This window comes from Mirounga leonina, unplaced genomic scaffold (genome assembly GCF_011800145.1).
Source record: "Mirounga leonina isolate KUSES-001 unplaced genomic scaffold, KU_Mleo_1.0 Mir_376, whole genome shotgun sequence".
Taxonomy (NCBI): domain Eukaryota; kingdom Metazoa; phylum Chordata; class Mammalia; order Carnivora; family Phocidae; genus Mirounga; species Mirounga leonina.
Window position 1 is genome coordinate 971,060 of NW_023270718.1, and position 13,121 is coordinate 984,180.

The following is a 13,121-nucleotide window of genomic DNA, read 5'->3' on the forward strand; positions in this document are numbered from 1 at the left end:
TTATTATTTTTTCTCTCTCCTGTATAGCCTGATTGCTTTCCATTTCCCTGTCCTTCAGTTGCTGATCCATTCTTCTGCTTCCTCTAGTCTACTATTTATTCCATCTCATGCATTTTTAAACTCAGTTATTGAGTTCTTCATCTCTAATTGTTTTTTTTTTTAAGATTTTATTTATTTATTTGACAGAGAGAGGGAACACAAGTGGGGGAAGTGGGAGAGGGAGAGCAGGCTTCCCACCAAGCAGGGAGCCTGATGCAGGGCTTGATTCCAGGACCCTGGGATCATGACCTGAGCCGAAGGCAGACACTTAACGACTGAGCCACCCAGGAGCCCCTCTAATTGGTTCTTTTTTTTTTTTAAAAAAGATTTTATTTATTTATTTGAGAGAGAGAGAGCATGAGTGGAGAGAGGGCAGAGGGAGAGGGAGAAGCAGACAGCAGACTTCCTGCTGAGCAGGGAGGCTGATGCAGGGCTCAATCCCAGGACCCTAAGATCATGACCCAAGCTAAAGGCAGGTGCTTAACTGACTGAGCCACCAGGTGCCTCTCTAATTAGCTCTTTTTTATGTTGAAGGTCTCACCGAGGTCCTCCACTCTTTTCTCAAGTCTAGTAAGTATCTTTATGATCATTACTTTAATTCTCTATCAGGTATATTACTTACCTCTGCTTTGTTTAGCTCTCTTGCTATGATTTTGTCCTGTTTTTTCATTTGGAACACATTCCTGTATTTCCTCACTTTGTCTAATTCTCTCTGTCCATTTCTATGTGTTAGGAAGGTCACCTATGTCTCCTGCTCTTGAAAGTAGTGGCTATATGAAGAAGAGGTCCTGTAGTGCAATGTTCCCTGTTCACCAGAAACTAACACTTCAAGGGTATGTCCTATGTGTGTTGCGTGCACCCTACTCTTGTGGCTGAGCTGCATTTGCCTTCAGTCCAGTCATTTGCAATGGCTTTCTTTGCCTGCTGTGGGCAGGGTTTGGTGTCTGCGTCATTAGCAGGCCAGTCTGGGGTTGCCTTGGCCTTGAGTTGAGTCATACCAGGTGTTTGGCACAGATGCAGTAGTACTGAACTGCAGGGCACTTCCCTGTGTGGTGTCCTGAGAAGCTTTCATTGGTAGGAGGGGCCTGCAGTCAGACCTGATGTCTGCCCCCAGCCCACTGCTGGGGCTCCAGTCAGACTATTGTGTGTGGTTATATTCCCCTCTCTCTGGGGCAGGAGTCACTTTGGAGTGGTGCTAGCCTATTGGGGCTGCTTGCACACTATAAGGCTCATGGCACTGCTTTGGATGGCCTCCAGCCAAGGCATATCAGAGGGGGCAGGGTCCTTCAGAGAATGCGGGGGAGGGGTGCACAGTGACAGCAAGGTCTGTGCTGGCCTGGGTGCCTCAGTCGGTTAAGCATCCAACTCTTGATTTTGGCTCAGGTCATGATCTCAAGGTTGTGAGATTGAGCTCTGCATCGGGCTCTACGCTCTGTGTGGAGTCTGCTTGAGATTCTCTCTCCCTCACCCTCTGCCCCCCACCCTGCTCACACTTTTTCTCTAAACAAACAAATAAATATTTTTTAAAAAAAGATCAAGATTAATGGTTAAGTAAAAACCCCAGGTATAAAGGAAAACTAATATCTAGGAAATAAATTACTTAATATAGCAAGAGAGTTTATTTAATAAATAGTGTTAGTTGATCTGACTAGCACTATGTATGTTGGGGGTAATTAGATACCAATTTTTTTTTTTAACTTTTTTATTTTTTAAGATTTTATTTATTTGCGAGAGAGACAATGAGAGACAGAGAGCATGAGAGGGAGGAGGGTCAGAGGGAGAGGCAGACTCCCTGCCGAGCAGGGAGCCCGATGCGGGACTCGATCCCGGGACTCCAGGATCATGACCTGAGCCGAAGGCAGTCGCTTAACCAACTGAGCCACCCAGGCGCCCTAGATACCAATTTTATTCTTTACATATAGATACATATAAAATGGATGGAATAATTAAATGACTCAGTGAAGTCCTGTAAATGTATATTTAAATCGATATAGGCATGGAGTTTCTTTTTGGCAGGATGCTCTGCATTGCACCCTATTTAGAAGTACAAATTTCCAGGCACCTGGATGGCTCAGTCGGTTAAGCATCTGCTTTTTCGGCTCAGGTCACGATCCCAGGGTCCTGGGATTGAGTACCGCCATTGGGCTCCCTGCTCTGTAGGGAGTCTGCTTCTCCCTCTGCCCCTCCCCCCACTCGTTCTCTCAATCTCTCTCTCTCTCAAATAAATAGAAAATCTTTTAAAAAATAGAAGTACAAATTTTCATTTGTCCTATGTGATGCTAAGTTGCATCATTTTATTAGAGTGGTCCTTGCCAGGTTTCTCCACTTTACTCTTTTTCTCTTGAAATTATTAAGTATTTTGGAAGGAGATAATTGAGACTATGTAAATATCCTACTCTTCATTAAACCTGCATCCTGTTTTGGTATCCATTGATGATTATTGCCTGAAAAAATTATTCCCACAGTGATTGTCAAGTTGTTATTTTTTTGAAGTTTCTCATCCTTTCTACATTTATTAGTTTGGAATTCTGCTGTAAAGAAAAGTGTTGTAATTGGTATAATATAATGGTATAATATAAATAAATTATATTTATTTATAGTAACATAGGCTCATGGGCTCTTATTTTGTTCAGTGTCCTATAATCCATTATTATCATTATTACAAATGGTCTCAGGTGAGATTAGTGAGAGCCCCTTCAAGCTGGCTTCTCTTGGAGTGTACCCTATACTCCTTGAACACCTCCTTCTTTACTGACACAAGATGTTCCAGGCTCATCTTGTGCTTTTCATTGTCAAGTTCTGGAAATAGCCATTTCTGTATGAGTAGAGAATGATACTGAGAAACTAAGATCTAGGTGCCTCTGCTCATTACTATAGGTGGAGGTGGGTGGCACTAGTTCAAGAGGTAAGAAATATATGTATATACATATGCACCATATATACATGGTAGATACTACGAATTCATACTAAAACTTCCAATTCCAATACATTATAGGGTTTGTTCTAGCTTTCCTCTCTTTCATATTTGTAGCTCCTTTCTCATTCCTTGAGAAATCTGGCTTCCGCTATCTCCAGTATGTTTACTTATTTGGTAAGTTCTCCTCTAAGGGACTGACCTTTTGACCCTATGCCACTTCTACCTCCCATAGCAACACCTGTCTTATCCACTCAATCACCAACCTGGGCTGCCTTCCCTCATTCTCCCTACTCAGATGCTGTTTTTACTTTACATGGGCACTGATCCTGCACTGAGCTGGGTCATCATCGGCCATGTCCCTTCCACACTTTTCTACCAGATCCAACTAATGGATTTTGGACTGAGAAAGGGAGGACTATTTGATATTAATAATTTACTGTTAATTATGTATGTGTGAGAAAATAGCAATGAAGTTGTATTTTTTGAAAAGAATTTAGGAGATACTGAAATATGTATGAGTGAAATATGTTGGATTTTCTTCAAAACAATAAGGGATTGGGAGAAGTGGGTGGGGGTAGAGGTAAAGCCAAATTGCTTATAAACATAATTCTTGATGCTGGTGGTAGGTACATGAGGGTTCATTATAATTTTCCATAACATAACAAAATATATTTTTAAAAAGCCAGTAAACAAATTCCCCTCCTATCATATAGTCCTCAAAATTGTTGTGGTTTTTCTTTTGTTGTTTTTTTTCCCTTCGATTTGAAATATAACATTCTAGCAAATCTATGAGAAAAATATACTTTGGAATATTGTTTTGGGTGTAGTTTTAGAAAGAATTGAATGGCTCTAAACTTGAGTGTTTACACACAGGTTCAGGGCAATTCTTTCATTAATCTAAGTCTTAAAAAGTTTCTTTCAAAAACAATATATTTTCTGGGCCTCCTGTTCTCTGCAGCTTCCTGGCCTCTGGGGCTTCAGTTCCAATTAATCCAGGGCTTCTCTGTGTTGTAGCTTCTGCTTGCCTTGTAATTCCTGCAGCCTCTTCAATTCCTGTTGCCTTGCTACCTTGTGGCTCTTACAGTCTGATCACTTCTGCTGCCTCATGGATCTTGTCTGTTCAAGCCTTCTGCTGCTTTGTGGATCTCAGATTCAGGGTTTTTCCTCATGGTTTCTGTTCCTCATGGCTCCTGCTACATTGTGGCTCTTGTTGCTTCATGGCTTGTGTCCTTTTGGCCCATTGTTGTCTTGATGCTTTATGGCTTCTGCTGCCTTGTGGTCCTGCATTCTCATGATATGAGGCCCCCAAAGGCCAAAGACAAGCAAGAGAGCAGCAGAAAAAAAGGTAGTCGGTAGTACTAGGAAGAGTATAAATACAACCAGAAAGTTGAGTCACCATTTTGGGAAGCACTAGAGTAGGGAGCAACAGATTCCTGCAGCTGAGGGGGTGACAAGATAAACCAGGTTCTAGAGCTGCTTTGGATCGTGAACCACTTTCAAGTTTCTGTTCTTCCATGAGGCTGCCTGTGTAGCTGATTTTGTCCTCCTTCTTTCCCTGTGAATGCTTCAATAAATCTCCATCCCCCAAAATGAAGAAATAAATAAAAACAATATATTTTATTTTCTTAATAGAATTTCTATTAGTTTCTTATTTTTGCTTTAGGTATTTTCTATTGTAACTGTGTGTAACAAATTAACTTTTCCCCCTAATAGTTTGCTGCTGGTAGCAGAAACATTCAATTTTGTTACTTAATGTCTGACTGCCACTGAATTCTTAATAATTCTAGTTGTTTTACTTGGTATCCTTGTTTCTTTTTAAGATTTTATTTGAGAGAGCAAGAGAGCACAAGCCAGGAGAGTGGCAGAGGGAGAGGGAGAAGCAGACTCCCCGCTGAGCAAGGATCCTGATGTGGAACTTGATCCCAGGACCCTGGGATCATGACCTAAGCTGGAGGCAGATGGTTAACCAACTGAGCAATCCAGGTGCCCCTGTGTCCTTGTTTCTCAGAAAAACAAGAATATCAGAGGCATAATAAGCATGACTTTTCTTTATAATGATTACTTATTCCTTGATGAAGAAACATTTACCACTTTTATTGTGAGTCCTTATATGTGGGAGCTTATTAAACATTCAGGCACGGTCAGAGTTACATCAGCAAGATGGTGGAATAGTAAGTTCCAGCCCTTGTACCCCCATAGAAACATTACTTAACAATGATATTTGGACCAAAATAGCCTAATGAGAATTCCAGAATGCAGTTAAGAAGTTGCAGAACCCCAGGCAAGCACAAAGTTGAGAACAGTTACATTAAAATCTGTAGGAAGAGCAGTGTCACTTTACCTGTCAGCCCCTCCTCCAAGCTTGTACAGATCAGCATCTAAGAGAGAACCCCTGGCTTACAAATTCTCCCTAGAGGAGAAAGAGGAGTTAAGCATGCATTCAAAATTCTGGCTTTTTGGAGGACTGCCCAAGGTACTGGTTTCTGTCTTGTCTCACTCAGAGTGCTGATGAAATTGGCATAGTTTGGATACCTGTGGACCACTGAGAACAGAGAAAACTGGGGAGAAGCTTGCTGTTGCTGGCATAGCTCGGTGTGATCAGAAAGTGTACAATTTGAGGCCTCTTCCTTGGTAGGGAGGGAGAAGAGTGGAACATGGATGCTGTGTTCTGGTTCTTCAGAGGGCTGCCCAAGGGACTGGTTTCTGTCCAGCTTCATTCTCAAGCACTTACACAACCAGCATAGTTTGAATCCCTGAGGGCTGCTGAGAACAAAGAAGACAGGTGGGGAACAGCTTGCTGCAGTCAGTATGCTTTGGTTTGATCCAGAGGAGCATAACCTGAGGCTTCTCCCTTGGAAGGGAGGGAGAGAAGTGGAGCATGCATCCAGCTCCATGCAATCCAGTCTTCGGTGGATTGGTATTTATCTACCTCAGGGCAAGATTGGACAGACTGGTATTTGTCTGACCTTAGAGCACAAATGGGGAGCCAGCATAATTGGGATGCCTCCTGGCCATTGGGAATAAGGGAGAGAGGATAGCTTGCTGCTATAGAATCAGACAATTTGCAGTACCACAAACATATACCAGAGTGTGTAATACACTCCTATAAAAGAAACTGGCAAGGCTCTCTAATTGAGAAATTGCACACATAGCCCTAGAGAAGTTGCACCCCTCCAAAAAAAGATTTCAGAGGCCTCCAGAATCTCTTACCAGGCTTAGTGGCAAGGGTCTTCTATATAAAGCCTGTCCATAAAGACTGGAAAAAGTGGTTGTCTTTTGAAATGCATAGATCTTAACACAAAGTTATGATACATATAAAGAAATAAGCATGGCTCAAACACAGGAGCAAAATAAACCTCCAGAAATTGATCCTAAAGAAGTGGAAGTATATGACTTACCTAAAAAATAATTCAAAATAACCATCATAAACATGCTTTACATGCTCAAGAAAATGATGCACAAAATGAGGATATCAACAAAGAGACAGAAATTATAAAAAAGAACCAAACAGAAACTTTGGGAGTAAAGAATACAATAATTGAACTGAAAAATTCACAAGAGGGATTCAATAGCTGACTTAATCAAGCAGAATAATCAATGAATTTGGGGCGCCAAATGGTTAAGCATCTGCCTTCAGCTCAGGTCATGATCCCAGCATCCTGGGATCGAGCCCCGCATCGGGCACCCTGCTCAGCGGGGAGCCTGCTTCTCCCTCTCCCTCTGCCTCTCTCCCTGCTCATGCTCTCTCTCTCTCTCTCTCTCTGTATCTCTGTGTCTCAAATGAATAAATAAAAAAAAAAATCTTAAAAAAACCCCAATAATCAATGAATTCAAAGATCACTTAAAATTATCCACTCAGAGGAATAAAAAGAAAAATGAAAAAAGAGTGAAGAAAGTCTAAGGGACTTACGGAATACCTTAAAGTGGACCAATATATGCATTATGGGAGTACCCAGAAAAAAGGAAAGAGAAGGGGGCAGAAAACTTATTAAAAGAAATAATGGGTAAAAACTTCCCAAGCTGGGGAAAGGAAATAGATAGCAGATTCAAGAAGCCCTATTTAAATAGGATAAATCCAAAGAAATCCACACTGAGACACATTGTAGTTCAGCCTTGAACCATGTGGGGATTGGGAGCACTGATTGCATCTTTTCAACATAGAGTCAAAAAATCCATGTATAACTTTTGATTTTCCTTTAAACTTAATAGCCTACTGACCAGAAGCATTACTGATAACATAAACAGTGGATTTGATCTTAGCCAAAAAGCCGAGAAGCGATAAACAGTGGATTAACACATATGTTGTATGTTATCTATATTACGTACTATATTCTTACAATAAACTAGAGAAAAGAAAATGTTATTAAGAAAATTATAAGGAAGACAGGGTGCCTGGGTGGCTCAGTCAGTTGAGCATCTGACTCTTGATTTTGGCTCAGGTCATGGTCTTGGGGTGGTGGGATTGAGCCCTATGTTGGGCTCTGCACTCAGCAGAGAGTCTGCTTGGTGTTCTCTCTCTCCCTGTCCCCCTGCTTGTGCACTCTCTTTAAAATAAATAAATCTTTAAAAAATTATAAGGAAGACAGAATACATGGACAGTACTGAGTGTATTTATAAAAAAAAAAAAATCTGTTCATAAGTTGACCTGTACAGTTCAAACCCATGTTGTTCAGGGGTCAATTGTATAATCAAATTGTCAAAACTCAAAGACAAAGAGAATTTTGAAAGCAGCAAGAGAAAAGCAGCTTGTCATGTATATGGAAAACCCCATAAGACTCTCAGCAGATGCTTTGCAGACCAGAGGGAGTGGGATAATATATTCAACATGCTGAAAGAAAAAAATGCCAATCAAGAATTAATATATCTGGCAAAACCATCCTTCAAAAATGAAGGAGAAATAAAAACTTTCCCAGAAAAATAAAAGCTGAGGGACTTCATCACTGCTAGATCCACCTTACAAGGAATGCTAAAGGGAATCTTTCGAGTTGAAATGAAAGTATGCTAAATAGTAATATAAAAGCATATGAGGGGTGCCTGGCTGGCTCAGTTGGTGAGCATGTGATTCTTGATATTGGGGTTGTGATTTCAAGCCCCTCATTGGGCATAGAGATTACTTAAAAAAAAAAAGGAAAAGGAAATGAAAGTATAAAGCTCATTGTTAAGTACACAGACAGATACAGAATATTGTAAAACTGTAACAGTGGTGCATAAGTCACTTTTAATTCTGGGTATATAAGTTAAAAGACAGAAATATAAGAAACTATAACTACTAAAGTATGTTAATAGATGCACAATATAAAAAGACACAATTCATGACATCAATAACATAAAATGTGAGGGGAGAGAAGTAAAAGTGTTGAGTATTTCTATGCAAAAGTGTTGAGTATTTCTATGCAACTGAAATTAAGTGTCAGCTTAATATAGATGGTTATAACCACAAGATGTTTTATGTAAGCGTCATAATAACCAAAAGGCAATACTGATAGAAGATACACAAAAGAAAATTTGAAAGGAATCAAAGCATGACACTACAAAAAAAAAATCACTGAAGCATAAAGGAAGACAGTAAGAGAGAAAAAGAGGGAGAAAAGAGACACAGGACAAATAGAAAACAATTAACAAAATGATAACAGTAAGTCCTTCCCTATCAATAATTATTTTAGATATAAATGCATTAAACTCCCCAATCAAAAGATACAGAGTGGCTGAATGTATAAACATAATCCAACTATATGCTGTCTATAAGAGAGTCACTTTAGATTTAAGGCTGAAAGTGAAGTATGGAAAAAGACATTCCATGCAAATGGTAGCCAAAAGAAAGCAGGGGTGGCCATAATCATTATCAGACAAAAGAGACTTTAAGTCAAAAATTCAAGCAGGATATAAAAATATAAAGTGAAAACACCTGAAAGCCAACTATCTTGTGATAATTCTTAGTATTTTTTAAACCATATTTTAACATATATACATGTAAATAACAGATGTATTTTATAGTTTTAACAAGATCTTCATTGGTTACCTATCAGTTTCTCCTTTGTACATACACCTTCACAAGTTCCTACAGTCCCCCAACATAGAACATATTAAAAATCTGGTGTATATATCCCACATCTTTCTCCATGTTCATACAGTCACATATATATAAATACACACAGTTATATATTCAATTCCTATTTTTTTAAATTTCATCACAGATAAACTAATACTTATAACTGATGAGGAATATATCAAAATAACAGTAAACAATTGTGTAAATATAACGCAGTTTAAGAAATACAATACATGAAATAACTTTTTGTTGTTGTTAGAACAACTCAGCAAAATAAAATTCTGGTTTATTGTTGGACAGCATTGTTCCAAACATACATCAAATGGGCCAAAGAAAATAAACAGAAACTTCATAGGCAAAAAAGGAAAAAAAAGGGCGCCTGGGTGGCTCAGTTGGTTAAGCGACTGCCTTCGGCTCAGGTCATGATCCTGGAGTCCCGGGATCGAGTCCCGCATCAGGCTCCCTGCTCAGCGGGGAGTCTGCTTCTCCCTCTGACCCTCCCCCTGTCTCATGTGCTCTCTCTCTCTCTCAAATAAATAAATAAAATCTTAAAAAAAAAAAAAAAGGAAAAAAAAGAAACCTTTACCTTTGGCCTTTTTAACCATCTCATAGAAACCAACTACTTATAGCACAGCTAAGTACATACACACCAAAAAATTACTGACGTGCTCGGAATAAGATTTTTTGTTGTTGTTTTGCCTTTTTTTTTTTTTTTACAAGGTTTTATTTTCTTCTTTGAGATTATAATGAATATGGTCACACCATAAGTAAAGTCAGAAGTAGGGCAGAGAACACTCAGAAGGCTAGTCTGGTCATCCGAGATCACTAAAAATGGCTGACCCCTAACAGTATGTAAAAATATATAAATATAAAGTACAAATTTCCCCTTTTGAAATACTTTTAAGAAAAAAAGCAGGGCCTTGGAATTGTTGGTTCTTTTTTTCTTCCCTGTTTGCAGATTCCTGTTGTGGTTTGGGGTGGGGGTTGGATTGAGTATGTCATCTGTAGGTAGCGCTGCCGACATGGGGTGTGGGCAGGTGGGACCCTTCACTTGAAAGTGACCACGTTTATTTTTTTTTAAGATTTTTGATTTACTTATTTGACAGAGAAAGAGATAGCGAGAGCAGGAACACAAGCAGGGGGAGTGGGAGAGGGAGAAGCAGGCTTCCCGTGGAGCAGGGAGCCCGATGTGGGGCTTAATCCCAGGACCCTGGGATCAGGACCTGAGCTGAAGGCAGACATTTGACTGAGCCAGCCAGCTGCCCTGAAAGTGACTACGTTTAGAGTCTGAGATGGGAAGTGGGCAGGTGGGGTGAATAAATCATGGTAGCCTTTGTTGTTGTTAAGTTTAACTTTTTCTTTTTTGCTGTCCAATCATCCTCATAGGTCTTCTGTTTCTTGGTGTCGACATCATCATACTCATCATCTTCAGCTGCCTGTGTGTGTTCCTAGCTGCCTAAGCCTCCCCATCTTCCTCTCCATCCTCTTCTTCATCATCACCTTCCTATTCCTCCTCCTCTTCCTCCTGCTCCCTTTTACCTCTTCTTCATCTATCTTGTTGGTCTCCTGCTCCCCATTTTCCTCAGGAGCTTTCCCATTAGCAGGTGCATCTCTTCCATTCTCTACCTCCTCCACAATTCTCCTGTTAAGTCCTTGGTGGTAATCTCGGAGCTGGTGTCCACGGCTGTCTCTGACATGACCTGGCATGCCAGTGATCCAATGCAGTGGATTAAAAAGAAAGCAAGAGTTGGAGGGCTCTGGCGATGAAGCTGCTGGAGTCTGTGGTGGTGGAGGAGGTGTGTGGCAGAGGTGATTATTGCGAATCCAGAGCTGGACACAGGAACAATGCAAAGATGGCATTTCAGAGCAGCCAGTGGGGTCATGAGATAACTTTGAATCCCTCTGCAAACTTATCTTTTCATGTTTCCTCCTCTCTGAACTTACCACATTCCTGAATTTTATTTACCATATCCTTGTTTCCCATTATCTTCCACTTAAGCACAAGTATCATTTATTTTGCTTCTTTCTAAAATTTTATGAATGGAACACACTCTATATTTCTTTTTTTTTTTTTAAAGATTTTATTTATTTGACAGAGAGAGATACAGCGAGAGAGGGAACACAAGCAGGGGGAGTGGGAGAGGGAGAAGCAGGCTTCCCGCGGAGCGGGGAGCCCGATGCGGGGCTCGATCCCAGGACCCCGGGATCATGACCTGAGCCGAAGGCAGATGCTTAACAACTGAGCCACCCAGGCGCCCCCACACTCTATATTTCTATGGCTCTTGCTCATCATATGTTAGAGTCAGTAATTTTCACTGCTCATCATATGTTAGAGTCAGTAATTTTCACTGCTGTGTACTATGCCAATGTAAAAGTACTCCACCTAATTATCCATCCTACTTTTTTTTTATGTTATGTTAATCACCATACATTACATCATCAGTTTTTGATATAGTGTTCCATGATTCATTATTTGCATATAACACCCAGTGCTCCATGCAGAACGTGCCCTTTTTAATACCCATCACCAGGCTAACCCATCCTCCCACCCCCCTCCCCTCTAGAACCCTCAGTTTGTTTTTCAGAGTCCATCGTCTCTCATTCCATCCTACTTTTGATGGGCATGTTTCATTTCTAGATTCGTTACTGCAATGATATTAGCAAAACCAATGTAACTGTGTTTTATGACAGAGAAAGCATTCAAGGATTTTTAGCTGTGATGAAGCCAGTTAGGATGAAACAAAAGAGAGACATTTGGAGGAGAAACAAAAAAAAAAGGTCAGAAAAAAAACATTTTTTTCCCCCCAGGAACATTTGGTAGTTTGTTCTGAAATTGTGATAGACAAGGAATTTTATCTTCTTCCCTCATACTACATCCATTAGCTCTTCATATATTTTTATCTACCATTTCAGGTCTGAAGAAAAAGTGTCAGAAATGTCAGAAGAAATACAAATATTTAGATTCAAAATTGCCAACTGCAACAAAGGAATCAGGCACTGTTCAGGAAATGGTATCCTGGTTTTTGTTTACTCAGAATATGACAAAATGTAATTATCACTTTTTGAATAAGACAAGTAGTGTTCTTTTTTTTTTTTTTTCAAAGATTTTATTTATTTATTCATTAGAGACAGAGAGAGGCAGAGGGAGAAGCAGGCTCCCAAGGAGCAGGGAGCCCGATGCGGGACTCGATCCCAGGACCCTGAGATCATGACCTGAGCCGAAGGCAGACGCTTAACCATCTGAACCACCCAGGCGCCCAAGACAAGTAGTGTTCTGATAGACTAATTATGCAGTCTCAAACAGGTTCCTTGCCTTGCATGACCTATAAACTAGGATATCTGATTCCCTAATGCTGGGCTCTGCTCTAATCTACCTGCTTCCACAAGTAGGAAATTATTTCCTTAGTCCAGGGTTTTCAAAGTTATCTGGTTAAGTATCCTTAACACTACAGAAGATTGGAAACCTACAGCAGCCACTCCATGACTGGATGTTACTTTGATTTCTTGTTTCATCTTTTTAAAAAAAGATTTTATTTATTTGTCAGAGAGAGAGAGAGTGGCAGGCAGAGGGAGAAGCAGGCTCCCCACTAAGCAAGGAGCCTGATGCAGGGCTCGATCCCAGGACCCTGGGATCATGACCTGAGCTGAAGGCAGACACTTAACTGACTGAGCCACCCAGGCATCCCTATTTCTTCTTTCTTTTAAAATGTTGATTTGCATTCTTTCCAATAAAACAGCATTGGTTCATTATAAAATATCATTATAAAATCATTTGGTAAATAAATTGCAACTATTTTTCTGCATCACAAATTTGATGCTCCAGGATGTAATAACACTATTTTATAGATAATGAAACTGTGGAAATAATGAAACTCACTATCCTAACACAGTCACAATTATCCAGGCATATATAGTGATTGGCAGTCAGATAATCAAACTAACACCGCACTGTCTTTCGATCTCAGCTGGACAGTGATCCACTTTCATAATCACCATAGTATGCACACAAAAGGAAAGTCTATAAAAAAACCCTCACAGATACTAAGTCGTTCTCGGTTACTGATATTAACACACAATGTCACACATCTCGTCTCTCAGTCCAAAGAGACCTTTGCA